Genomic DNA, 26491 nt, shown 5'->3' with positions numbered 1-26491 from the left:
TTGTGATTTTTGCACATTGATTTTGTATCCTGAGACTTTGCTGAAGTTATCAGCTTAAGGAGATTTTGGGCTGAGATGATGGGGTTTTCTAAATATAAATCATGTCGTCTGCAAACAGGGACAATTTGACTTTCTCTTTTCCTAATTGAATATTTATTTCTCTTTATTTCTTTATTTCTTTCTCTTGCCTGATTGCCCTGGCCAGAACTTCCAGCACTATGTTGAATAGGAGGGGTGAGAGAGGGCATCCCTGTCTTGTGCCGGTTTTCAAAGGGCATGATTCCAGTTGTTGCACATTCAGTAAGATATTGGCTGTGCTTTTGTCATAAATAGCTCTTATTATTTTGAGATACGTCCCATCAATACCAAATTTATTGAGAGTGTTTAGCACGAAGCGCTGTTGAATTCTGTCAAGGGCCTTTTCTAAATCTATTGAGATAATCATGTGGTTTTTGTCTTTGGTTCTGTTTATCTGATGGATTATATCTATTGATTTGCGTATGTTAAACCAGCATTGCATCCCAGGGATGAAGCCAAATTGATCTTGGTGGATAAGCTTTTTGATGTGCTGCTGGATTCGGTTTGCCAGTATTTTACTGAGGATTTTCACATCGATGTTCATCAGGGATATTGGTCTAAAATCCTCTTTTTTTGTTGTGTCTCTGACAGGCTTTGGTATCAGGATGAAGCTGGCCTCATAAAATGAGTTAGGGAGGATTCCCTCTTTTCCTATTGTTTGGAATAGTTTCAGAAGGAATGGTACCAGTTCCTCTTTGTACCTCTAGTAGAATTCAGCTGTGAATCCTGGCCTTTTTTTGGTTGGTAGGCTATTAATTATTGCCTCAATTTCAGAGTCTGTTGTTGGTCTATTCAGGGATTCAGCATCTTTCTGGTTTAGTCTTTGTGAGGGTGTATGTGTCCAGGAATTTATCCATTTCTTCTAGATTTTCTAATTTATTTGCATAGAGGCATTTATAGTATTCTCTGATGGTAGTTTGTATTTCTGTGGGACCGGTGGTGATATCCCCTTTATCATTTTTTTATTGCGTCTATTTGATTCTTCTCTCTTTTCTTCTTTATTAGTCTTGCTAGCGGTCTACCAGTTTTGTTGATCTTTTCAAACAACCAGCTCCTGGATTCATTGATTTTTTGAAGGGTGTTTTGTGTCTCTATTTCCTTCAGTTCTGCTCTGATCTTAGTTATTTCCTGACTTCTGCTAGCTTTGGGATGTGTTTGCTCTTGCTTCTCTTGTTCTTTTAATAGTGATGTTAGGGTGTCGATTTTGGATCTTTCCTGCTTTCTCTTGTGGGCATTTAGTGCTATAAATTTCCTTCTACACACTGCTTTAAGTGTGTCCCAGAGATTCTGGTATGTTGTGTCTTTGTTCTCATTGGTTTCAAAGAACATCTTTATTTCTGCCTTCATTTCGTTATGTACCCAGTAGTCATTCAGGAGCAGGTTGTTCAGTTTCCGTGTAGTTGTGCAGTTTTGAGTGAGTTTCTTAATCCTGAGTTCTAATTTGATTGCACTGTGGTCTGAGAGATAGTTTATTGTGATTTGTGTTCTTTTACATTTGCTGAGGAGAAGTACTTCTTACATTTCTGATGTAAAAACTGTTTAAACACTATGGCATCCTAGTTTAAAAATTACATATTGAGTGGTCCAAACAGACCGTAAAGTTTTCAGAAAGCAATATTCATATCACATACATTGAAGTTAGTTTCGACTGGATATTATACGATACTGCTTATTTAGGCAAGATAGTGTTTTCTTTCAATATTGCAATGTGTGATGTACTAAAGAACTTTTATGTTGAAGCTTTAAAGAGACAGAAATAAGAGAAACCCAAACACATTCTGACTGGCTTTAAAAGTAAGTATAAACAGTACTTCCAAAGCATCATAAAATGGATATAATAGCAAAAAAAAAAAAAATTTGTAGAAATGTTATCGTTGTTTTTTCTTTGTTTCCTCAAGGGGGAAAAAATAGCACTTTAATCATGGTTGGTCATAACTTCTAAAGAAAAACAAGTTTAGAGCTTTCTATGTATTTTCTATTTCTTTCTTTAGACAATATTACCACGTGGTCTGGTCTAATGCAGTTGTGACACATACACACACACACACATCACCGACCAGGATATGCTGTGCTATTGCTTTTGCTTCTTAGTGCGAATATTGAAAGGCCACACGGTCACCTTCAGCTCTTTGGACACTGGCTTCCTGTGTGTCCTGCTGTGCACATAGGGCCTGCTACTGTGGTGTTTCCTCTGAGTCCCACACGCTGTGCCATTTTTGTACGAATTGAGCCAAATATTTTCTACATGGCATCATGGTCTGCCACTGGAATTTTACACTGAAAAGTTAGCAATAAGCATTTTACTACTCATTATTATTTATATGTTGCTATGTAATAAAGCACCCCAAAGCTTAATGACTTCAAATCACAGCCATTTCATTGGGTATGATGCCATGAGACAGCAATATGGGCAGGATGAAGAAGAGAGAACTCGTCCATGATTGACATGGTTTTGGCTGGGACAGCTCACCTGGAGCTAGTGGAACCCATTGGCCTCATTCGCACGTGGGGCCTGGTACTTGCTGTTGGCTGGAATGCCATGGGTCTCTTCCATGTAGATTATGTTTCTGCCTGTGGCCTGTCACCCTCCCGTGTCTCTGTGTGGTTACCCTCCTTAACAGGAGATTCTGGAATTCTTTATGCGGAGCTGAGTTCCGAAAGGGAAAGTAGAAACTGAAGACCTGAGCTCAAAAGTCCTAGAACATAACTTCTGTGACATTTCATTGATCAAAGCAAGCCACGTGGGCAACCCAGAATCAGGAGTTAAAGAAACAGACTTCACCTCTTGACAGAAGGGTGGCAAAAACCTTAGAAAACGGGCATAGGCATGACCATTGGTGGGCAGTTTTTATCACTCTAGCACACTGCTTTTATGGGAGATGTGCAGTGGCCTTTGAAATGAACAGCTGTACTCAATATCATTTTGCTTTGAATAAGGCAGGAGCATGGATTTTAATTTTTCTCTAAAGTATTTCATGAAGAAAAAAATACATATATCTGTTCGTTTGTGGTTATAATGTTAAATTAGTTTTAAAAGTTTAAAATTTTGATATAATCTCTTCCTCCTCAAGTAGCTTAGCTGGTTAATTCAGAAGGACTAAATGCATCTATTTCTATTATATTTTTCTCCCCGTTTGAAAATAGACAAGTCACCTGTAATAATTTTCTATGATAAGACGTGGAGACTAGGTTATATATCTTTGCCCATAAGCACGCTCAGAACTGAAAGAATAAAGTTGAAAGTATGTTGTTTCAGTAGGGAACAGTGTGAAATAATTAATAACCCACATTAGTTCTGTGTGTTGGAATGTTGTTGTGGGGGTAGGAAAAGTACTTATTTTGCGATTAAATTATACAAGTCTACTTCCTAATGCTTCTTCTACAGTAACTTCTTTTTGTCTTACCACCTCGAATCCATGTGTTTTGTGATGTGCCATTATCTTGCTTTAAGCTCTTCAGTTTCTTCCAGTGGCTGGCAGAAAAGAGTGAAAATTCCTTAGTGTGACATTTATGAGCCTTGCCTGGTTCCAGCTGTCACTCATCATGCCCCACCTCACGGCCTGTGCCCCAGCCAATCAAACTGCCTGTAATTTTCTCAGATGACAGTCTGGGTCAGACCTGCAAGGCTGCTCGTTCAGTGCTCTCTGTTGTAGCTTCCTTTGGTCCCTGACTTCTTTTACTCTCCCACCTCCCAGAAAACTTGGTCCAAGAACAATGCTTCTCTCTTTAACCTTAGCTCAATACTGAATCTTACGTGAATCTTCTTGATAATCGCCTCCTCTTATGTAGAAGTGACTGTTTTATCCCATGTGTGCTAATTTCCAGATCTTCATAAGTTTTATCTTTGAAACTATAGTATACTCCTGCATTTAATTACTTACTTATCTTTTTCTATGGCTGGACTACATGTAAATATATCTTTTTTTGTTTTTTTCTAAATCCTCTCTTCCTAGGACAATGTCTGGCACATGTTTGGTATTGAAGAAATGAGGCTTGCTGAATTAATGCACATATGCCAAAATCCCTTTTGATAGTGAGTCTTCCTACTAAGTATTCTAGGCATGTTCTAAGAGAGATGCATAAGCATTATCTCAGCATGGATTATCCCTGTATGATTCAGAACAGATTACTCATATATGATTCTCTTTTTTGTTTTGTTTTTAATTGAGACTGGAAGCATGATGAGAAGGTGAATGTGATCAGTCTGAGGATGTGCTCGGCTAGATTTCTGCAGGGTAAATTTTCTCCTCTATGCCATAAAATAACCAGCAGACTGTTTAAGAGCCACCCGGAACTCCAGTTTTTCTTTCAGAAGTCTGTTAAGACATAATGTTTGATGTGCTTGCTTTCCAAGGCATACATTAGTTGAGTGCATTTATATAAAGGAGTGTTGAATCCACAAGCCATATTGCACTGAGTATGTTTTGCAGAAATGTACCTTGATACGCCACATAATTCCCATACACATTTGCGGGCCTGCACTCATTATCGATTGAAAACAATCTGATCGAAAAGTGACAGTCTCGATTGCGATTTTCATTTGATCTTACAAGTTATTTCCAAGGGCCACGGTGTTGGCACATTTTTAACTCCTGTGTCTCCTTCACCCTCTACAACAGACTTAGCCCCACCTTTTCATGGAAAAGCACAAGAGCCTCAAATCATTTTGTTGTCCTAACGGCTTTCAAAGTATTACTTCCTTCGAAGTTTTTTTCCTCTTTAACTTACGTTTCTAAAGCTAGAGTCAGGATAGTTGATTCTGGTGCTGAAAAAAAATCAGTTAATAACCATTTTTATAAACTTCTACACATTTCTTTGGTGTAGGGTTGGTGTCGTGGAATATTGTGCATTTGGAGGTTAGAAAGAAACTGGTTCACTTTTATTTATTTATTTATTTTTGAGGCAGGATCTCACTCTGTTGCCCAGGCTGGAGAGCAGTGGTGCAATCCCGGCTCACTGCAACCACCGCCTCCCGGGTTCAAGTGATTCTCCTGCCTCAGCCTCCCAAGTAGCTGGGATTACAGGCACGTGCCACCCCACCCAGTTAATTTTTGTATTTTTAGTAGAGACGGGGTTTCACCATGTTGGCCAGGCTGGTCTCAAACTCCTGACCTCAGGTGATCTGCCTGCCTCGGCCTCCCAAAATGCTGGTATTACAGGTGTGAGCCAACATGCCCAGCTGGTTCACATTTTAAATATGCAACTTTTTAACCAAATGATTTGGGGCAAGTTTCTCCCGTTTTTCTTTTTTTTGAAATGGAGTTTCACTCTTGTTGCCCAGGCTGGAGTTCAGTGACGCGATCTCCGCTCACCACATCCTCTGCCTCCCAGGTTCAAGCGATTCCCCTGCCTCAGCTTCCCTAGTAGCTGGGATTACAGGTATGCACCACCATGCCCAGCTAATTTCGTGTTTTTAGTAGAGACGGGGTTTCTCCATGTTGGTCAGGCTGGTCTCAAACTCCTGACGTCAGGTGATCCACCCGCCTCGGCCTCCCAAAGTGCTGGGATTACAGGCGTGAGCCACTGCGCCCGGCCATTTCTCCCCTTTTTCACATGTTTTTTCTCAGCTATAAAATATTATTTATCCCTGTAGATCTCTATTCACCTCGAAAGTCAAGATAAAACTTTCCATTTGCTTCCCAGTATATATTTGGACATTTTACCATAGTGAACTTACCCATGCCTGTTTTTCAGTGTGTTCATTTGTATTACTCTGGAAAAGCAATTATCTTGCCATCTTCTTTGTTGTCTTCTGATTTCTACTCCATATTTTTCATTGAGATTTTCTTCTCCCCTCAGGTAGTACATGCTCATCCATCTCCATTGTATATTAATAAGCCTTTGAAAATAATCCTAGCTGTAAATCCTGACGATTAAATAATTCAGAATTATTTACTCATCTGCATCATCCTGATATATATTCCTATGTTGCCCACACTGTGTTCAGTGGTAGAAACACATGCTAAATTATCCATGTACATTTTCTTTTTTTTTTTTAGACAGAGTATCACTCTGTTGCCCAGGCTGGAGTGCACTGGCACGATCTTGGCTCACTGCAACCTCTGCCTCCTGGCTTCAAGCGATTCTGCTGACTCAGCCTCCCAAGTAGCAGGGATTACAGGTGTCCACCACCATGCCTGGCCAATTTTTGTATTTTTACTAGAGACGGGGTTTCACTTGTGGGCTGGGCTGGTCTCAAAGTCTTGACCTCGTGATCTGCCCTCCTCGGACTCCCAAAGTGCTGGGATTCGCATGTTCATTTTCCAGTCACTATTTATGCATTCTTCAATCATACTGCTTTTCTCAGCATTTACATACATAAAATGATTTCTGTGCATGAAGCCTTATTCTAGGCACTGGGGATAGACCAAAAACAAAAAAAATCGGATAATCTATTGCCCTGCCCCCTTGAAACTCACAGTCAAACAGGAGAAAAATATATGAAACAAAAGGATAAAGTAAATAATTTTGTCATTTAAATAAACACAAAGATAGAGTGATATTATAGAACAAAATCCTTAAGTACTTTTGGACAATGAATAAGAGTTTTTAAAGAAATGCCATTTAAACAGATACTTTAAAAATAAAGAAAGATTCACCGAATGACAGGGATCAAGGAGGAAGTATGAATAAGGAAAATTAACCTAGAGAGGAACTTAAGGAAGAAACGTAGATCAGAATGTGCAGAGCTTTGAAAGAGTCATTTTAAGAATGTTCTTACCTTATCTGAAGGGTACTGGGAAGATACCGAAAAGCTTCAGCAGAAGGGTAACTTGAGCTCATTTGTATTTTTAAAGAAATTATTCTAGTTTCTGTTTGTGGAGCAAGAAAAAAGAAAGATTGTTTGGGAAAGAACAGGAAGTGGGGGAAGATGGTGAGTAGAATTCTACAAGTAGGTTTTGCAAATATATGTCTAGAGCTAGAAGAAATATCTGGTACAGATATAAATTTGGGTCCCTTCAGTCTATCATTATTAAAGGAATGAATGGGAGTAGGTGAGATTGCACTGAGTGTATATTGCATGAAGAGTGGGGAAAGGAAATTATGAGGAACTTCAACACTTTAAAATTAAGTAGAAAAGTAGGACCTGGTAATGAACAATCAAGATGCAAGAATGATAGAGGTGTGAGGAACATCCTCAGAATGAGGTTACATTGTATGATGGGTGCTGTGATCACAGCCCTCTTTTTTTTTTTTTTTTTGAGACAGAGTCTCGCTCTGTCGCCCGGGCTGGAGTGCAGTGGCGCTATCTCCGCTCACTGCAAGCTCCGCCTCACGGGTTCACGCCATTCTCCTGCCTCAGCCTCCGAGTAACTGGGACTACAGGCGCCCGCCACCGCGCCCGGCTAAATTTTTGTATTTTTTAGTAGAGACGGGGTTTCACCGTGGTCTCGATCTCCTGACCTCGTGATCCGCCCGCCTCGGCCTCCCAAAGTGCTGGGATTACAAGCGTGAGCCACCGCGCCCGGCCTCACAGCCCTCTTTAAGGGTGGCTTCAACTGCCTGCAACCAATGACTGATCAACAGACGGATATGAAGGCAAAGTCTACCCATTCCAACTAGAACTTGGCCTTTATACAACTCTGAAGTTTTATTTTACCAGTGTCCCCATAGGCTGAAGCTGCATCCAGCCCACTTTCTCTCCTTGTCCTACCATGCTTCTCTCTACTTTCCCAGGTATTGATCCCAAGAGAATTCCATAAAAGACATCCTTCTTGTTAGTATCCATCTGACATTCTCCTTCCCTGGGAACACAACTGGTAGCACATGGAAAACTGCACCATTTTCTGAGAAGACTGTATTTGTTCCACTGTATTACCTTCACTCATTCATCAAGATCAGTTAACTCCATTTATGTGGGTCTATTTCTGGGCTCTCTATTCTTTTCTATTTATCTATTTGTCTATTCTTTCACCAACACCACACTAATTTGATTACAATAGCTTTATAGTAAGTCAAAGTTTGATAGCATCACTCCTCCAATTTTATTCTTCTTCAATATTAAATTGGCAATTCTGATTCTTTGGCTTCTCTGTATAAACATTAGAATCAGTTTGTTGATATCTATAGAATAACTTGCTATGATTATTTCGGATTGTGTTGAAACTATAGATCAATTTTGGGAGAACTGATATCTTGACTATCTTGAGGTTTTTATACAAAAGCATGAAATATATGCTTTTTTTTTTTTTTTTTTTTTTTTTTTTTTTTTACAGGATCTCACTCTGTTACCCAGGCTGGAGTGCAGTGGCATGATCTCTCAGATTCAAGCTATTTTCCTGCCTTAGCCTGCGGGGCAGCTGGGATTATAGGCGCCTGCCACTATTCTTAGTAGAGATGGAGTTTCACCATGTCAGCCAGGCTGGTCTCGAACTCCTGACCTCAGGTGGTCTGCCTGCCTCACTCTCCCAAAGTGTTGGGATTACAAGCATGAGCCACTGCACCCAGCCTAGTTCTTTGATATCTTTCATGAGAGTTTCGCTGTGTTCCTTACATAGATTTTGTACATATTTTGTTAGATTTATACCTAAGTATATCATTTTGAGGGATAATAATGTAAATGTTAGTGTGTTTGTAATTTCAAATTGTGCTTGTTCATTGCTAATATGTAGAAAAGCAACTGAGTTTTGTATATTAACCTTATATTCTGATACCTTTCTATAATCACTAATATTCCAGGAGTTTTTCTGAGAATTCTTTTGGATTTTTTTTATGTCAACATTCATGTCATTTGCAAACAAGGAAAGTTCTTTTTATTCCTTTCCACTCTATATTTTAAAATTTTGTTTTCTTATTTGATTAGCTCGAACTTCCAGTACAATCTTGAGAAGAGTGGTGAATTGAATCTCCTTGCATTTTTCCTGATCTTAACGTGGAAGCTTTGAGTTTCTCACTGTTACGTATGATATTAGCTGTAGATTTAGAGCTTTTTCCAGATATCCTTTATCAACTTGAAGAAGTTCTGTGTTCCTAGTTTACTGAGAATTTATCGTGAATGGGTGTTTGATTTTGTCAAATGTTTTTTCTTCATATATTAATATTATCATGTAATTTTTCTTCTTCAGTCTGTTGATGTGATGGGTTACATTAATTCATTTTTAAATATTTAACCAGACTTGCATGCCTCGATAAATCTAATTTGGTTGTGGTGTATAATTCTTTTTATACATGTTCAATTTAATTTGCTAATTATTTCTTGAGTATTACTGCAGCTATTTTCCTGACAGACATTGTTTTGTAGTTTGCTTTTCTTATAATATCTTTGGTTTTTCTATTAGGGTAAAGCTGGCCTCAAATAATGAGTTTGAAAGTATCTCCTTTGTTTTTGCCTTCCAAAAGAGGCTGTGGAGAATTGGCATAATTTATTTTATAAATGTTTGCTAAAATTCCTCCCTGAACTCATCTGGGTCTGGTGTTTCTATTTTGGTAACTGATTAAGTCAATTTCCTTAATGGATATAAGCCTATTTTAACCGTGTTTCTTTCAGTGGAAGATTTGACAGATGGTGTCTTTTATGGAATTGGTCAATTTTGTTTGGATTACCCAATTTGGAAGCATACATTTGTTCGTAATATTCTTTTACTACCCTTTTAATGCCCATAAATCTATAGTGATGTCCTCTTTTTCATTTCCGATATTGGTAATTCGCGTGGTCTCTCTCGTTCTCTCTTCCACTCCGATCTTTTCAAATAACCAGTTTTTTGTTTCACTGATTATTGGAATCTGTCTTTAGTTTCATTGATTCCTCCACTAATTTTTATTATTTCTTTTCTCTGCCTACTTTGGATTTAATTTGTTCTGTTTTTCTAGTTTCTTAATGTGGAAGCTTATATTGTTGCTTGTTCTTTCATCTTTCCTAACATGTGCATTCGATGCTATAAATTTCCCTCATGCATTGCTTTTGTTGCCTCCCACAAATTTTGATAAACTGTATTTTCTTTTAAATTCAGTTCAAAATATATTTTTACTTTTTCTTGAGATATTTTATTTGACCCATGGGTTATTTAGAAATGTGTTATGTAACCTCCAAGATTTTGAGATTTTTCCAGCTGTCTTTCTGTGATCGACCTAGTGTAATTCCATTGTAGTCTGATAGCAGACAATGCATGGTTTCTATCTTTTTTAATTTGTTAAGGTGTGTTTTATTGTTCAGATGTAACCTATCTTGGTGAATGTTCTATGTGAGCTTGAAAGACTGTGTAATACGTTCTTGTCAGATAAAGTAGTCTATATGTCAGTTACATCCAAATGATTTGGTAATGCTGTACATCCATGTCCTTACCAATTTTCTGCCTGTTGGATTTGTCCACTTATGGTGGCAGGGTATTAAGGTCTCTAATTATAAGAGTGGATTTATGCATTTTTCCTTGCAGTCCTATCAGTTTTTGCCTCACATGTTATAACACTCTGATGTTAGGTGCATACACATTAAGGATTTTTATGTGCTCTTGGAGTATTGACCCTTTATCATTATGTAATATTTTTCTTTATCCCTGATAACTTCCTTTGCTCTGAAGTCTGTTCTGTCTGAAATTGATATAGCTACTCCTGCTTTCTTTTGATTAGTGTTAGCATAGTGTATCTCTCACCATCCTATTTTTTACTTTTAATCTATGAGTCTTTAGATTTAAGACTTTTTATAAATAACATATAATTGCTTATAGTTTCTTGATCCATTCTTACAGTCTTTGTCTATAGTGTGTTAATATCATCCATATTACTTACAATTAAAATTACTTGCCCTACAGGTTGCAATATACCTTTACATCTAATCCAAATGCACTTTAAAACAATGCTTTACTGCCTCATGGGTAGTGTGTGAACTTTATAACACAATAATCCTAATTACTCACTCCTGTCTCTTGTATCATTAGTGTCACTCATTTTATTTACACATAGCCATATATATGAACAGAAGTGTAAACAATCTAATTCATTATTGCTATTATTATTTTGAAGCAACTATTAGATAAAATAACAAAAATAAAAGGTTTATCTTCACTTATGCCTTTTCTGATTCTATTCACTTCTTTATGTAGATATGACTTTGTAACCTGTATACTTTTCCTTCTTTCTACATAACTTTTTTTTAAACATTTCTTGCAAGGCAGGTCTACTGACCAAACATTCTCTCAATTTATGTTTGAGGATGTCTTTCTTTCTCTTCCACTTTTGGAGGATAATTTTGCAGGGTACAGAATTCTAGCTTGGAGAGTTTTTTATTTCTACCAAGACATTAAATATTTAAACCCATTCTGTTCTTGCTTACACTGCTTCTGAAAAGAAGTCAGATATAATATTTTTCTTTGATCTTTTATAAATAGGTATTTTAAAAATCTGGCATCTTTTTAGGCTTTTTCTTTGCCTTTCCTTTTCTGAAGTTTGAGTATAATATGCCTACGTGCAGGTTTTCTGACATTTATCCTCGTTGGTGTTCTCTGAGCTTTCTGGATCTGTGGTTTGGTGTCTGTCATTAATTTGGGAGAAACTCTGTTATTATTGCTTCAAATACTGCTTCTTTCTTTCTTCTTCTTGTATTCCCTTTATGCATAGTTTTTAGTTGTTTCCCATTTCTTGGATATTATATTCTGATTTATTTCATCATTTGTCTCTTCTCTTTTCTATTGTGGATGTTTCTGTAGTCATATTCTCCAGCTCAGAGAGGCTTTTCTCATACACGTCTAGTCTGTTAATGACGCATCAAAGGCACTCGCCATTGCTGTTAGTGTTTTTAAACTCTAACACTTCTTTTTGACTCTTTTTTATAATTTTCATCTGTTCACATTGTCTATGTGTTCTTCCAAGTTATTTACTTTTTCTATTAAAGCTCATAGCATATTGATCATAGTTACTAAATAAAAAATTTCTTGTCTAATAATTCCAACTTTCTTGCCTTATCTGACTCTGATTTTGATGATTGTTCTTTGTTTTCAAATTGTGCTTATTACATTTTAGTATGCCTCGTAATATTGTGTTGAAAGGAAGACATGATGTACTGGGTAAATAGAACTGCAGCAAACAGGCCTTTAGTAGATTGCTAAGGTGTTGCAGTAGAGGAAGTTTTTAGTATTTTGTTGAGCCTGTGACTTCGGACTATGAACTTCACCTGCTTCTCAGCCCCATCCACAACCTCTGCCCATTGGGTGACATAGGATGACAAGCAGTGGCTGAAGTTGGGTGATATGGTTTGGCTGTGTCCCCACCCAAATCTCATACTGAACTGTAGTTCCCATAGTCCCCACGGGTCATAGGAGGGACTTAGCGGGAGGTGATGGAATCCTGGGGGCCGTTACCTCCGTGCTGTTCTCATGGTGGTGGGTGAATTCTCCTAACATCTGGTGGTTTTATAAGTGGCTTTTCCTCCCCTTCGCTCTCACTTCTTGCTGCCACCACGTGAAGAAGGATGTGTTTGCTCCGATTCCACCATGATTGTAAGTTTCCTGAGGCTTCTGCTGCCAGGCCGTACTGTGAGTCAATTAAACCCCTTTTCTTCAGAAATTACTCAGTCTCAAGTATGTCCTTTTGATGCGCGAGGACAGACTAATACACAGGATATTTTCCTTCCTTCACGTCAGTTAGGCTTTGACAATACCCCAGACGGTCAGTCCCTGATAAAATAGTTTCTCTGGAAGACAAGTCTTTAAGAACGGTTGCCCTTTTGTATTTCAAATCGGTTCATTTCTCCCTCTCCCTTCCAGAAGCTTGAGAGACTTTTATCCAATATTCACTGTGAGGACCCGGTAGAGTTCTTAGAGCTCAAATTCACAAAACTGTGGGGGCCCTTTGTGACGTGCTCCCTTGGAGCTTTTAATTCTCAGAGTTGTCCACAGTGGGCCTCCAGCAATTCCTCAATTATGGTTCAGGTTTCCCTACTCTGGCACTGGTTCCCACAGGTGTTACTGCTGACGGGTTTCTGTGCAAGTAGGTTTTGAATCTCTGTATCTGCCTGTGTGTCTCTCCGATTTCAGGGGCAACAGTTTGCTCTTTGATCTGACCTCTAGATGGATCTGAAAAGAACTTAGTTTTTCATTTGATAAGCTTTTAACTTGTTGTTAGAATGAAGTGGTGACTGCTACGCTCTTTACATGCTGTAATGAAAACTGCAAGTCTCATGTATATTTTTTATTTTAAAAAATACCTGCTAGATTTACTTCCATTTAAAAGATAAAGATATGCAGTGCTTGTGATTTTTTGTTTACCTTTTTAAAAGTAGAAACAAAAACTGGGATTCCTTGATATCTGATAAATTAGCTTTTGTAAATCAGGTCAAACTTCCATAGCATTCCTATAATACTTAACTAAGGTAAGATAAGAATCAAACATTTGTTAAAGGTGTCTTTGAGAATGAATTGGTTTGTCAATGATTCTTAAGAACTTTAGAAATCCACTTAATGAAAATTTTCTATATGCATATACTCAATTTTCCATGCATACATATCATATATGTATATGTGTGTGTGTGTGTGTGTGTGTATGTAAACTGGGGGTTTGTGTTAACAAACTCTGAAGCAGATCATGGATAAGCTTTAAACACAAGAATAGTCAGCATTTCCAAGCACACAGGTGTTACATGAGTTTTCATAAATTTTTTTTTAAAAGCCTAACTATTACCTAAGTAATGTAGTTGGGTACTAATTCAGACACATTCTGAACCTTTATGTGTTTCATTTTATTTTATTAATTTAATTAAGCTCGGTTTCTATATGTTTCACAAAATAAGATGTGGTCCAAGGATTGAATGAGTCCACAGAGAATACCCTAATTGCCTCCTGAGCAGCAAGGACATATTAATGTGATTTCATTCTGTAAGGTGGTAATTCCTCTGTCAGTGTATGTAGATAGAAAAGAAATGTAAACCCCATAATTTAAAAATCCATTTACAGACATGAGAAGATGGAGACAGGGCACTAGTATGGACAGACTTTAGAGGAAACCGCACGCCAGATATTATAATGGAAACCCTAATATGTAGCCAAATTCGGGTCAGGACAGGTGGAATAATATTGAGGGATTTAGAATAGGTTAGGGTTTAATTCCTGCATCTGTGCCTCAATTAACTGTGTAATTTTGAGTAAATTCCTCATCCTTTCTGTTCCTCAGCTTTCTTATCTGTAAAACAGTAGTAATAACTGTCTCATAGAATTGTGCTGAAAATTAAATGATATAATATAATGACATCATGTTCATAAAATATGTAGCACAATTAATGGCACATGACAAATGACTAATTAGGACTCTGGTGGCTGTGGAGAAGACTAAGCAACTCCACCTTAAGGAACAGCCACTTCTTACTTCATATGACTAAAAAGTCTACATGAGTCATATGAAGAGCTTACATAACTATTTTCTTTTTGTTTCTTTGTTTCTCAGATCTGCATTCTTCTACATATTTGGCTTCATACTTAAGGTTTGCTTTTATGATTACAACATGGCAGCAGCTGTTTCTCATATTCCCTCACGAAAGAGCACAAAAGTGTCTGCTTTTTTCTAGGAATTCCATTAATTCTTACATATCATTGGTTCTGCATGGATTTTTTTCCCCAACACAATATCCAGCAGTCCCAGTTCCATTAAAAACAATAGACTGAGAGCGGGTAAGTGGCCGTTTCCCAGGTGTCAGTTGGAAGAAGCTCACCAATGGATGGGTGAGGCTTTCCAATGCCTCCCTGATGAGCATGCAGTTGTGGTAACCGTCATGTTGCCATCATTGTTGACATTGCCATGATGGAATTTTGGTGACCAATTTAGAGGAGAGAGAAAAGGGTGTGCACCTGAGAAAGTCTACAAGCTATTCAATTATTTCTGCTTTGTAACATATAGAATAAAAGGAAAGACATTCAAACGGGAAATAAGTACATAGAAGAAGCCATAGGAAGTGTAGACTTTTGGGACAGGAGGGAACATTTCAGATGCTGGTTCTATCAGGAAACTGGTGAAAGACAAAAAGTGCTCTATGAATCTAAACTCAGATGTTGACCTACATATTTCTGAAATCTAAAAGCTTAGTAAGTTTCTACACTTTAAAGTGCAAAAATCACAAACTAGTCTAGCAAAAAGTGTATTTTTTTCCTTCCCATGCTGTTGCTAAAAAACAAAACAAAAACAAAAACTTATCTAGTTCTCCGATGAACAGTGGCCAATCTCAAAGACTCCCAGTGCAACTTCGGAATCATAGAATTTTTGTCATCCTTAACTCTCATTTTAAAAATATTATCGTTTTATTTCCTGACCTTAATATTTTTCCAAATGCTCTAAACTTTGCAGTATTTATATTCTTATGCTCACTATTCATATGACTTTTATACTTGTGTCTTCTACTGCTATCAATTTTTAATGATTTATACATCCCTACCTTAATCTCAGAGCTTTCTCCTGGGCCCCAGGCCTGCAATTCCATTCCCTTTTGACTGACAGAGAACTGATGTTTAACACCCCTGATTACTGAATTTATGATCTCCTTCCCAAAGGTGTTCATATTACATTTCATTTCGGTGAATGTCATCATAATTCATCCAATCTCCCACACTGTGAAGGAAGCGCCTCCTTTTTTGATCTTTCCTCCCTCATTACATATATTCCATCACCAAATACGTTTGGTTGATTTAATTTGGAAAAGCTTCTTAAGTCTGTACTCTCTACTCTATGCCCGTGGTGATCGCCTTGGGCCGGGTCTTCATGAGCTCACATTTTGAAAAAAATCATTGATTTATTCACAAAATATTTACTGAGTAGCTACTACGTCCCAGGCAACATTCTGGTCACTGAGGCTATGGCAATTATCTCAAAAGATATAAAAAATGACATACTAATGGGAAAATCATAACTAATCCTGTAATGATTTTTTCAAAGAAAAATAAAATAGGAAATAAGGAAAGAGAGTAGCAGCGACTGTTATTTAAAGGTCATTCAAATCAATCTCTGTAAAGTGGCAATATTTGAGCAGAGACTTGAAGGAGGTAAAGACAAAAGGCTTGTCACTCCCTCCACTCTTACTGGCCTCTGCTAACTTGTCACTCTCTCCTAAACAATCTTTTCCAGGGAACACAGGAGTTATTTTGTATACAGATAAGAGTCAATTATGTAGCTCTTCTATTTAAGAAACTGCCAGTTGTTTACCCTCTTATTCCTGCTTCTCATTTCCCACTCGGCAGCCTATACTCTCCTCATCTACCCTTCCCATTGATCTCTGCACATAGCATAACTTTTTATGCCTTTACACACTTAGTTGTAAAAAAATCGAAAAGGAACTTTCCTCTTCTCAATCCATTAAATTTCTGCTAAACCCTTAAGGACTCATCTTAAATGTGACTTTCTCTGGTGAGTCTTCCCTAATTTCTGGTAGTAAGAGTAGTCACATCATCTCTTATACCTACTTTGTCATGGTATGCAACACAGTGGATTGAAATTTCTTACCTTTTACATCAGTCTATCTTTAGGGCGTTGATTGACATTTATTTGGGCATATGGCTCAGTGACTGAAGCTTGTAGATAGTAAATATGTTTGTTGAATGAATCAAGTAGCTTGGAGTGAAGAAAGGAGATTAACGGTTGGGGGCTCAATTACCTTTGCCAGTCACAAAAATCTGTGGCTTGATTCTATTTTCATTAGCAAAATAAAGTTAGATTTTAAATGCATGTCTACACTTCTGCATCTGAGTATTTTGCTCTTGAGGCTTTCCTTTATCTTTTCTTTCAGTTTTTCTGGTGTGTGTGTGTGTATGTGTGTGTGTATTTTCATGTGCCATTTTGTATTCTATATACAGGACAAAGGGAAATTGTACAGACTTAAAACCATGATAGTTTAGCTACTTACAGGCCTTTAAAGGACAGGTGTGGTATCCAGCTCGAGAGAAATGAGAACATCTATGAAAAGGGGACCTTAAGCTCTTATCCAGCAGCCTCAGACATGGGTTGTTTTCTGATGGCAAATTTCTCTGCAGGAGCTGAGTGAAGTGAAACATATCTAAGTGTTCAATTCACGTCTGCTTTGGTGACATAGGTGAATTTTTCATTCTCATCCAATTCTATGCCAGGTATTGAAAGATAGGGAAGTATTAAAACAAGTTATTTATTATTTTTATTATTGTTTATTGATTGCTTAACTATGTGAGGCTGAGCTAAATTCATATTATCAAATATTACCCATTTCACTATCCCTTTGTTGAGGCATAATTTTCACCATTTACAGAGAAAATCGGTTCAGATAGGTTCAGTTACATGACTATTCATACATCTATTAGGAAGTAGAGCTGGGGCAAAATTCAAGTATCTACATCAGTCTACATAAATCTACGTTTTAGAACCATAGATTGTTAATTTCCATCTAGTAAGCATCTAAGTAATGCCTGCTTAAAAATGTAGTTTGTACATGGAATAGAATATATATATACACATATATGTATATGTGTATATATATGTGTATCTATATAAAATTTTGTAAAAAAATTATAAAACTAATTTTCAATGATTCTCATGAATTTTCCCTTAAAGTAACTTGAAAGTGGTCGCTAATGCCCCTGATTTCTTGCCACAAAGCCCTTAAAGAGCTGTGTTTTTAAAAGAGGAGCTATAAATTTCACTTGGTTGAATTTTTTTCCATTAACAAGCCAGTCTCTTTAGCATGAGAGAATATTTTTATAAAGGAATACTAATAGGACAAACAATTGTAAGATTGCATGTCATACTGGCAAAATCAAGGATTAAAAATAGTTTGAAGAATGCTTTAAATATGGTAATTCCAGTGCCGCAAAGAAAAAGATGATCTATTTTCTCTTCTTTGTTTGCATAAAGAGTCATATATCTTACTACATATCCTTGGCCTATTTAGATCTGTTGTAGATGGTTGAAAAAGAAATTTTAACAGATAATTTGCTCCCGAAATAAGTGAAAATGATGAAAATAAAGACTGATATCTAATTTTAAAATGCTTTCATTTATAAATGTGACAACTGAGTAGACAGTGAGCAGACATACATGATCAAAAAATTCTTTGTAAGCAACTCCTCAGATCCATTTAGGGGTTCTTTGATTAAACAGAGTGAATCTGAAACTTAACAATGGCAGAAATTAGCATCTTTTGCAGAAACGAAAAAGAATGTGTTATCCTCCTACCATCAGGCTAAAATACTGTTTTTTACAACATAATCCAGGCACCAGTTCTTCCACCTGAAGTCCTGCACAAGTTGGTCTTTGGGAACAGTAGAAAAAAACATGGTTGAATTTTACTTTAGGACTGAATTATAAATGTCTTCATGGTCTCACTATGTTAGGATATTTGAAAGCAACCAGGAATAATAAGCGCTGAAGCCACAAATAGAGCCGATTTTTCTGGTGGTCAGTATGCACTGAGCCTGGGTCAGAGAGTTAGGCAGCGGTGCTTTCGTCAGCATCCTCTCCGAGGCTTCTAAGCTCGGACTAGAATTGCTGGTCTTCACTAAACCACGGCAGGCGGAGAGCCGGGTCACTATTTGGCTAGATTTAATTTCGCCTTCAACATGAGAAATCAGTGTGTCATGTTTCTACACAAAAGGGAAAAGCATTTAAATATTGTATCTATGTGAAGGCCAATGATGTTATCTCATTCTTATGCATTCCTGCTATAAAATATTTGAGGGCAACAATCAGGCATATCATTGGTTCTATTTTTCTTCTCTCATTTTCCAAATTACAAGATTTTTAGTAAAGCCAATCTTTCAGGATTTTGTAGAAATTTCTTTCTTTCTTTCTTTCCTTTCTTTCATTTTTGTTGTTGTTCATCCCTTGTTTGTAATTTCTGCCTACTTAGTCACACTTTACTTCATTTAAAATCCTAAATTTTACCTGGCACTCTGGGAGGCCAAGGCGGGCGGATTGCCTGAGCTCAGGACTTCGAGACCAGCCTGGGCAACACGGTGAAGTCCCGTCTTCACTAAAATACAAAAGAAATTAGCCGGGCGTGGCGGCATGCACCTGTAATCCCAGCTACTTGGGAGGCTGAGATGGAAGAACTGCTTGAACCTGGGAGGCGGAGGTTGCAGTGAGCCCAGATTGTGCCACTGCACTCCAGCTTGGGTGACAGAGCAAGACTCTGTCTCTACAAAAAAAAAAACAAATAAACAAACAAAACTAATAATACTAAATAAATTTTCAATGTTTAATGATACATCATAATTGCACATATTTATGGGAGTACATGTGATATTTTGATACACACATACAATGTTTAATGATCACAAGAGGGTTATTGGGATATTCATCACCTCAAGCATTTATTGTTTCATTGTGTTAGGAACACTCCAACTTCACTCTTCTAGTTACTTTGAAATACGCAATAAATTATTGTTACCTGTGGTTACCTTATTGTGATAATGAACACTAGATTTTATTACTTTCATCTAATCGTATTTGTACTCATTAACCAACCCCTCTTAATACTTGTTTCTTCACTACCCTTCCCAGTTTATTATAATCATTGTTCTCCTATCTCTGTAAGATCAGTTTTTTTAGCTCCCACATATGAGTGAAAACAGGAGATACTGGTCTTTCTGTGCGTAGCTCATTTCACTTAACGTGGCGTCTTCCAGTTCCGTCCATGTGCTCAGCAGCACTAGTCATCAGAGAAATACAAATCAAAACTACGATGAGCTGTTATCTTGTTATCTCACCCCAATTAAAATGGTTTTATCAAAAATAAAACACAGGCAACAATGAATTTTGATGAGAATGAGGAGAAAGGGGCACTTGCACACTGTTAGTAGAGATGTAAACCAGTAAAACCATGGAGGTCCCTCAAAAAACTCAACATTGAAGTTATTTTATTATGTATCATCTACTCCAATTACATATAGCAAGCTTTTTGTTTTTCTAATTTTTAAAGTATTATGTTACATTAGTTAAGATATTGAACAATTTGATTTTGTTCTTTAAAAGCTTATTACTGAGGCCAGGCATGGTGGCTCACACCTATAATCCCAGCACTTTAGGAGGCCAAGGAAGGAGGATCTCTTGCGTTCAGGAGTTTGAGACCAGCCTGGGCAACATAGGGAGACTCTGTCTCTACAAAAGAATGAGAATTAGCTGGGCAAGGTGGTGTGCGTCTGTAGTCCTAGCTACTTGGGAAGCTGAGCAGGAGGATTGCTTGGGCCTAGGAGGTCAAGGCTGCAGTGAACTATGATCATGCTATTGCACTCCAGCCTGGGGATGACAGGACAAGACCCTGTCATTAAAAATAAATAAGTAAATAAATACATAAATAAATACATCGCTTACTGCTAAATCCAACACTAGGACTGAGTTGTGCAAAAGTTGACTCAGATTCAGATTCTCCAAATACATCCAAATCTGTTTCTATGAAACAATGTTATAGGTTAAGTCATGGAACAACTTAAGAATTTCAACTCAGAAACAGTAACAAAAAATCTGGCCTACCTCACAACCAATAACGAAAACACAGGTTGTTACGATCCTCTCGCTACCAAACTCTGTCATACGAATGTTGCATTGATTTTCCACTCTTCTAATTGCCACTAAAGGAAGATTATATTCCAGTATTGTGAAATTTTGAAAAATTAAGCAGTTCTCTGGGAAGAAGAGAGGGGGTGGAAAGCAGGTTGTTAGCAGTAAATTTATATTGCAGGTTCATTCTAAGGAATGAGGCAATTACGCTCTTCTGTTTGATTTTGGTGGCAAAGGGGGAATGGTTATCAATGGAAGTTGGCAACTAGTGTTTGTCTTAGAATTGGAATAGACTCCTTTAATCAGTTCTTTGATCTTCCAACTCACTTTGCTGATTATCTCCACTTTGTTCCTACTTTTCCACTGCAACTCAGAATCTAAGGTATTTTAATGTTTAATTATCCATTTTTGTCTTTACATCTAACGTTTCTTAAAATTTTAATTTGTCATACCCACATGTGTTTCCTCCTTACCCATTTGTATATTACTTCTTTTTTTAAATAATAATAGGAAAAATATTGTTCAAGAAGAATCGTTATAATGAAAATTCATTACGATTTTATTATTGTTGTTATTATTATTATTTTGAGACGGAGTCTCACTTTGTCAGTCACCCAGGCTGGAGTGCAGTGGCACGATCTCACTTCACTGCAACCTCCATCTCTGGAGTTCAAGCAATTCTCCTGCCTCAGCCTCCCGGGTACCTGGGACTACAGGTGCCCACCACCACTTATGGCTAATTTTTGTATCTTTGGTAGAGACAGGGTTTCGCCATGTTGGCCAGGCTGGTCTCGAACTCCTGACCTCAAATGATCCTCCCACTCGGCCTCCCAAAGTGCTGAGATTACAGGCATAAGCCACCTCACCCGGCCTCATTAAGATTTTAAAACATTATCAAATTTATATAAGATTTCCAAATTCCCCAATCCCTAGTTTCATGTTGTTTTGCTTTTCTACACATTATGGGAAACGTTTAAAATATAATCACTCCATTCATGGACTCAATTAATTACCGAAGTTGCCATCCACACTGCATTTATTGTGTACTACTGAAAATTATGTTTTAGGGGATAATCGACAACAACTAAAATAAAAAGAAACAAAATTCACTTTGCACTACCAGGGAGTAAAATATTACAGTAGGGAAGTAGAGCCCGAATTAAACAGGAAAATACTAGGCAATACTCCAACTTCACGATAAATCCAACCTAGACGTCTGAGCTTACATAAAAGACCAAAACAACAGTTATAATTTACCAGGGATAGTTCGACAGGACAACAGTTAACGTCACCGAAGTTGTAAAAAGACAATGTATGGCATCTCTTTAATTAGAGTTTAAATCTGCTCATCTTGATGCAGTAATAAACTGAGAAATGCCAGGTTATATGCTCTTTTGGAAGACAGCAATTCTATATAACACATGTGGCCGTTTCCAGTTCAACCCCTGATTCCTGGCTCCTGCTTCTGAAACACAATGTTTGATTTTAATGAAAAATACATTACTGTGGTAAGATAGGTCATCAGCTGTTAAGTGTAATGCAATTTCTGTAACAAAATTAATTTTACAGCTTGCATAAAAGACTTTACACAGGTTAAATACTGTTAATTACTAGCTAAATTTTGTTCCTTAGAATGCATAAATGAAGCACCTCCACCCTCTATAAAAATAATATCTATAGTACAAAATGTCCATAGGATTCTTTATGATTTCCATTTTTTATATCATGCTAAAATGCCAGCCATAGCCAACTGTGAGTTAATATGGCCTTTCATTGGTCACTGAAACAGAGGATATATTTGCTGGTGTCTTAAGACTAAAACAGTTGTGCTGGTGAAAGGCCAGTGCAATTTTCTTCTGGGTTACTTATTTAGAGATAGCAATTCAGACCAAAAAAACTCTGATACATAGTTATAGATTTACGTAACCTAAGTTAACCATCCAGCAAATGGATGCAGTTGATCTCAAAGGGAGGCGCAGCAGAGTAAAGGACATTCAAACCCCATCTATAACCAACATTGGAAAAACATTTCAATGTGGGTAAAATTACAGTCACATAAAAGGACAACAGATTATCGGTCAAATGTACATGCGAGCATTAATGCAATAACCTTTTTGCTCTGTGAAAAGTTTTCGTTGAGCTATTTGCTAAAATAATATTTTAAGTAATAAAGAATTTGGAATTAGTACAGAATATGGAATTGGACAGCTCTGAATTTGAACCCAAACTTTTTCATCAATTAGTTACTTAGAGCCAGGAAAAGTTACTGTATCTTCCTGATCCTGTTTTATTATCTGCTCTGTAAGTAAGTACAAGACAATTGCCTCACAGTGTTATTGCCATGCTTGAATATAATGATGGATAAAAATTTCTTGGCACTAAGGCGGCCTTTATAGATGTTCCTTTTCCTTCTGTTTTGCTGTTTCTATTGACTCATGGGAGCCGTTAAGGAAGAGATGTGATCAGATTTTAGATGCTCGTTTGTTTGTCTACGTTACTGGGATACTGTAGCGAATCGCTGATTTGAATGCGATACCTGGTTTAAAAAGGCACTACACGGTGTAAAATGTTACATTTAATTCAATCTAAGAAATTTTCAGTTAGTTTTGCAAATAGCACATCTATGCTTTTTGATACTTGTTATATGGAAAACAGGAACACTAGCAAAAAAAACAAAAAATAGGAAAAGTCTTCAGGGGAACATTTTTTAAAATATCCCTCATTTAACTCCAGACGGGAGGCAAAGACAGAGGAACAGCGTATAGGAACTCCTAGATGTGGAATGATGTCAGAGATTCTCCACTCTGCATTTGGTCACATTCAGGCTGTAGATATCACCAGTGTACCTTGCTTTCCTGGTAATAAGGACATAATCTTTCTTCCTCCCCTGGCCACTCTCAGCCTTGGAAGTTACTGGCTAGTGGATAGTAGATACTGGATGAGCCATCACAAGGTGGCCCTGGCACAGAAAGCCTGGGTGACACGGCTCCACACAGCACAATTCAGACGGGCTGTGGGAAAGATCATGTGGGGAAGCAATGTCGTTTCAACAAAGAACTCAGCAGGATAAATACGACCAAGCTCATGTCTCACAAATGATCACTTGTGTCTGAATGTCTTCCATTTCTGTTCGTATTCATGCCTAATGGGTTAAGTCTCATCGCCAAGTATGTTTCTAGTGAATATGAAAGACCCTATTGTCACATATTTCTTTCTTTATATGCAACTACCATCATTTCATTAACTTTTGCTTAAAGGAACATCTTTCAAAAATAATCTGACATGTTACTTTACCATTTTTTGATCAATTTATTTTGTGTCTTCTTTACATATATTGTGAAGGGCCATATCTGAAAGAGAACTTTTTCATTAAAAAACTAGCATATGTGGGCTATCTGCGTTTATATTCATTTTATTGACTATTTTACTATGAACAGTCTTATATTTTACTTTATACTAATTCCTCCAGATTAATGACAAGTATTTAACCTAACACATTGATACATCTCACTTAATATCAGTTTAACTTCATTTAATTCCTTCCTTTTTACTCATCATCTTTTTCCTCATGAGAAATTAAGGAAGAAGATATGTTTGGCACCTCTGTCCATCTCTTTGCCCATTTCATACTCCTCTAAGAAGGCAAGAAATGCTAATCTGATTACACATTACCAATTAATTGGGCCACATTTACTTGTGGGCCATCTGGCTGAATATTTTTAAATCATGAACAAACCATGGTGCTCTTCTTCTCTCTTGCCCCTGCCTTAACGAAGTGAGGCATTTTCCTTGACTTATTTCCTTCTCATTGCAGCAGAGTTGAAATGTGAGATGGGGTGCAGCTTCTCCTAACCCCTGGCGTATCATCTGATGGAACTGAAGAGTGAGAAATGACCTCCACGGACCTGGAGCCTCAGCTTCATGTCTCCACCGAGATGCCACATTGGAGGCAAGCTCAACGCAATGCCTTTATTAGAAACGTTTTTAAAAGGGAACCCGTATTCACGTTTGTCAGGACACTGCTTATCTCTCTAGTTGAACCCGTATAACTTACTTTATAAGATGGTAAGATACAAAGACTCTTAATCTTCTATCTACCAGGACTCTTGACATAAATTGAAAGCTCACTTATAACAGCTCTAGCATCCCAAGTGCCTTGGACTACACTCCAATTTAACTTACTGTTCAGTTTTTATATAACTGTCTTCCTTATATTGTGCTTAATTTTCTTATTAATTTAATATTTTAAGAAGAATACTCATTCTGAGAAGTTCACAAATCAGTTAGGCTTAAGTTTTTAAATAAATGTTTTAAAAATATTAAAAGCACACGTATGAAACAATGATACTAGACTTAATTATGGAGAGCAGCCTCCCCTACAAATTTCAGCCACAACACAAGAGCAGTCAAGAGCAGTAAGCAGATCAGTCCACTCACCTTCCTTCCAACATTTCAAGTGACTGGGGAAAGAATAGGGACAAAATAAGATAAAACAAAATAAAGGTTTCTTGTGGAACACTGAAAAATTATTATGTGCCAAAGTGTGAGAATGCTTTATATCCATCCCATCGTTTGTCCTGGGAGGTACTTTCTATTATTGATTTCATTTGACAAATGAGGAAACAGAGGTCTGAATAGGTAGAGAAACAATTGTCAACTTTCTACTTCTTAGTATAACTTTACTGCCTCTGAGGCCTGCCTGCATTCCTGCACTGGGGTTTCATGGACATTACTCGAGACCACTGGCCCTATGTCTGTCATCTTTTATGTTTCATTTATAAACACCCTCAGCTCTTGATCTGTGAGGGTCTTAATAAATATAGTTGTATTAAATTGTTGCGCTTTAAAGAATAATATATGATATTAAGAAATAGTATTTCTGATAACAGCTTAAGCCATAATATGAAGTGTGCTGATACAAGAGGAGTTTGTAGGTCTTAAAAAAACAAAACAAAAAAACTAAGCTCTAATTTAGTACAAGTTTCTGACCTTCCTGCTAAAATTTATCTAGGAGTATATATAAAGAAAAGGCCTTATTGAATAAACTGGTAAATGCATCTCTCAAGTTTTATTTTATATTCAACATAATATGAAGTAAAAATAAAAATAAAATACAACTAAGAAATATAGCATTGGCTACTTTTTGAAACATTTCTCCACAAAATAGGGGGTAAAATATGAAAAAGTTTCAACACAATGTTTTGAATCTCTATTTCTTTATAACCTAAAGGAAATAAGAATTTGATATGCCTCAAGGAAAAAAAATCCAACGAAATTTTTTTTGCGGGGGAAAGAAAGTCTACTATCCAGCCTCAGAGATTAGATTTAAAAGCCAAAGAAAACTTTGTTAGATTATAGTGTGACAGAGCAAACCAATCTTTAAATCTACCAAGACACTTCTAGAATGCTAGAACACAGTATGTGTGAGTAAATAACAAGTGTTTTGAGAAACATCATTTTTTTATGTCCTAAACCACTGACTTACAATGTATGAAAAGATGTGGCATCATGGATTTGAGAATATATACTGTAGAACAGCTATTAACAAGCTTTTCTTGGTACTGAAGTGTGTTCCACAAAACACTTTTTACTCTTACATGAAGAAGAGAGTGGACCAAAGTAAATTAAACTACCAGAAACAGGTGTTAGCTTGACATTAAGAACCCACAAATCAACATTTGTTTCCATTCCTGAAAATCAGCTTTCAATTAATAATAATATTATAATCATTAAAAAAAATATATTTTTAAAGCATCTGTTTACTTTCCTTAACTTGTAAATCACTGCTGGTGTTTTCCAACTCTCTTAGTGAATTTAAATGACAATATCATTCCTTAATTTTTCTATGACCTGAAAAAGTCCGATTAGAAAATGAGCAAATTCTCACAATGCTGATAGAAATCAAAGTAAAAGCTTGTATTTAAGAACATCAGTCTCTACTAAAACGAGAAATACCTAAAAATACGAATATATCCAAAAT

General features: G+C 37.0%; 1 long non-coding RNA gene across 2 annotated transcripts in view; it reads left to right on the top strand.

Annotated features, from left to right (window-relative positions):
- The window catches only part of LOC134732092 (uncharacterized), a 399240-nt gene extending 373896 nt beyond the window's left edge, over window positions 1-25344 (top strand). For both annotated transcript variants that reach the window (XR_010115015.1, XR_010115016.1), the window contains exon 3: window positions 24326-25344. This is a non-coding gene — a long non-coding RNA (uncharacterized lncRNA). The remainder of the gene's footprint in view (window positions 1-24325) is intronic.
- Window positions 25345-26491: the final 1147 nt, after the last annotated feature.

The sequence above is a fragment of the Symphalangus syndactylus genome, chromosome 13 (assembly GCF_028878055.3).
Source record: "Symphalangus syndactylus isolate Jambi chromosome 13, NHGRI_mSymSyn1-v2.1_pri, whole genome shotgun sequence".
In the NCBI taxonomy this organism is placed as follows: domain Eukaryota; kingdom Metazoa; phylum Chordata; class Mammalia; order Primates; family Hylobatidae; genus Symphalangus; species Symphalangus syndactylus.
This window is presented reverse-complemented; position numbering and strand designations above follow the sequence as displayed.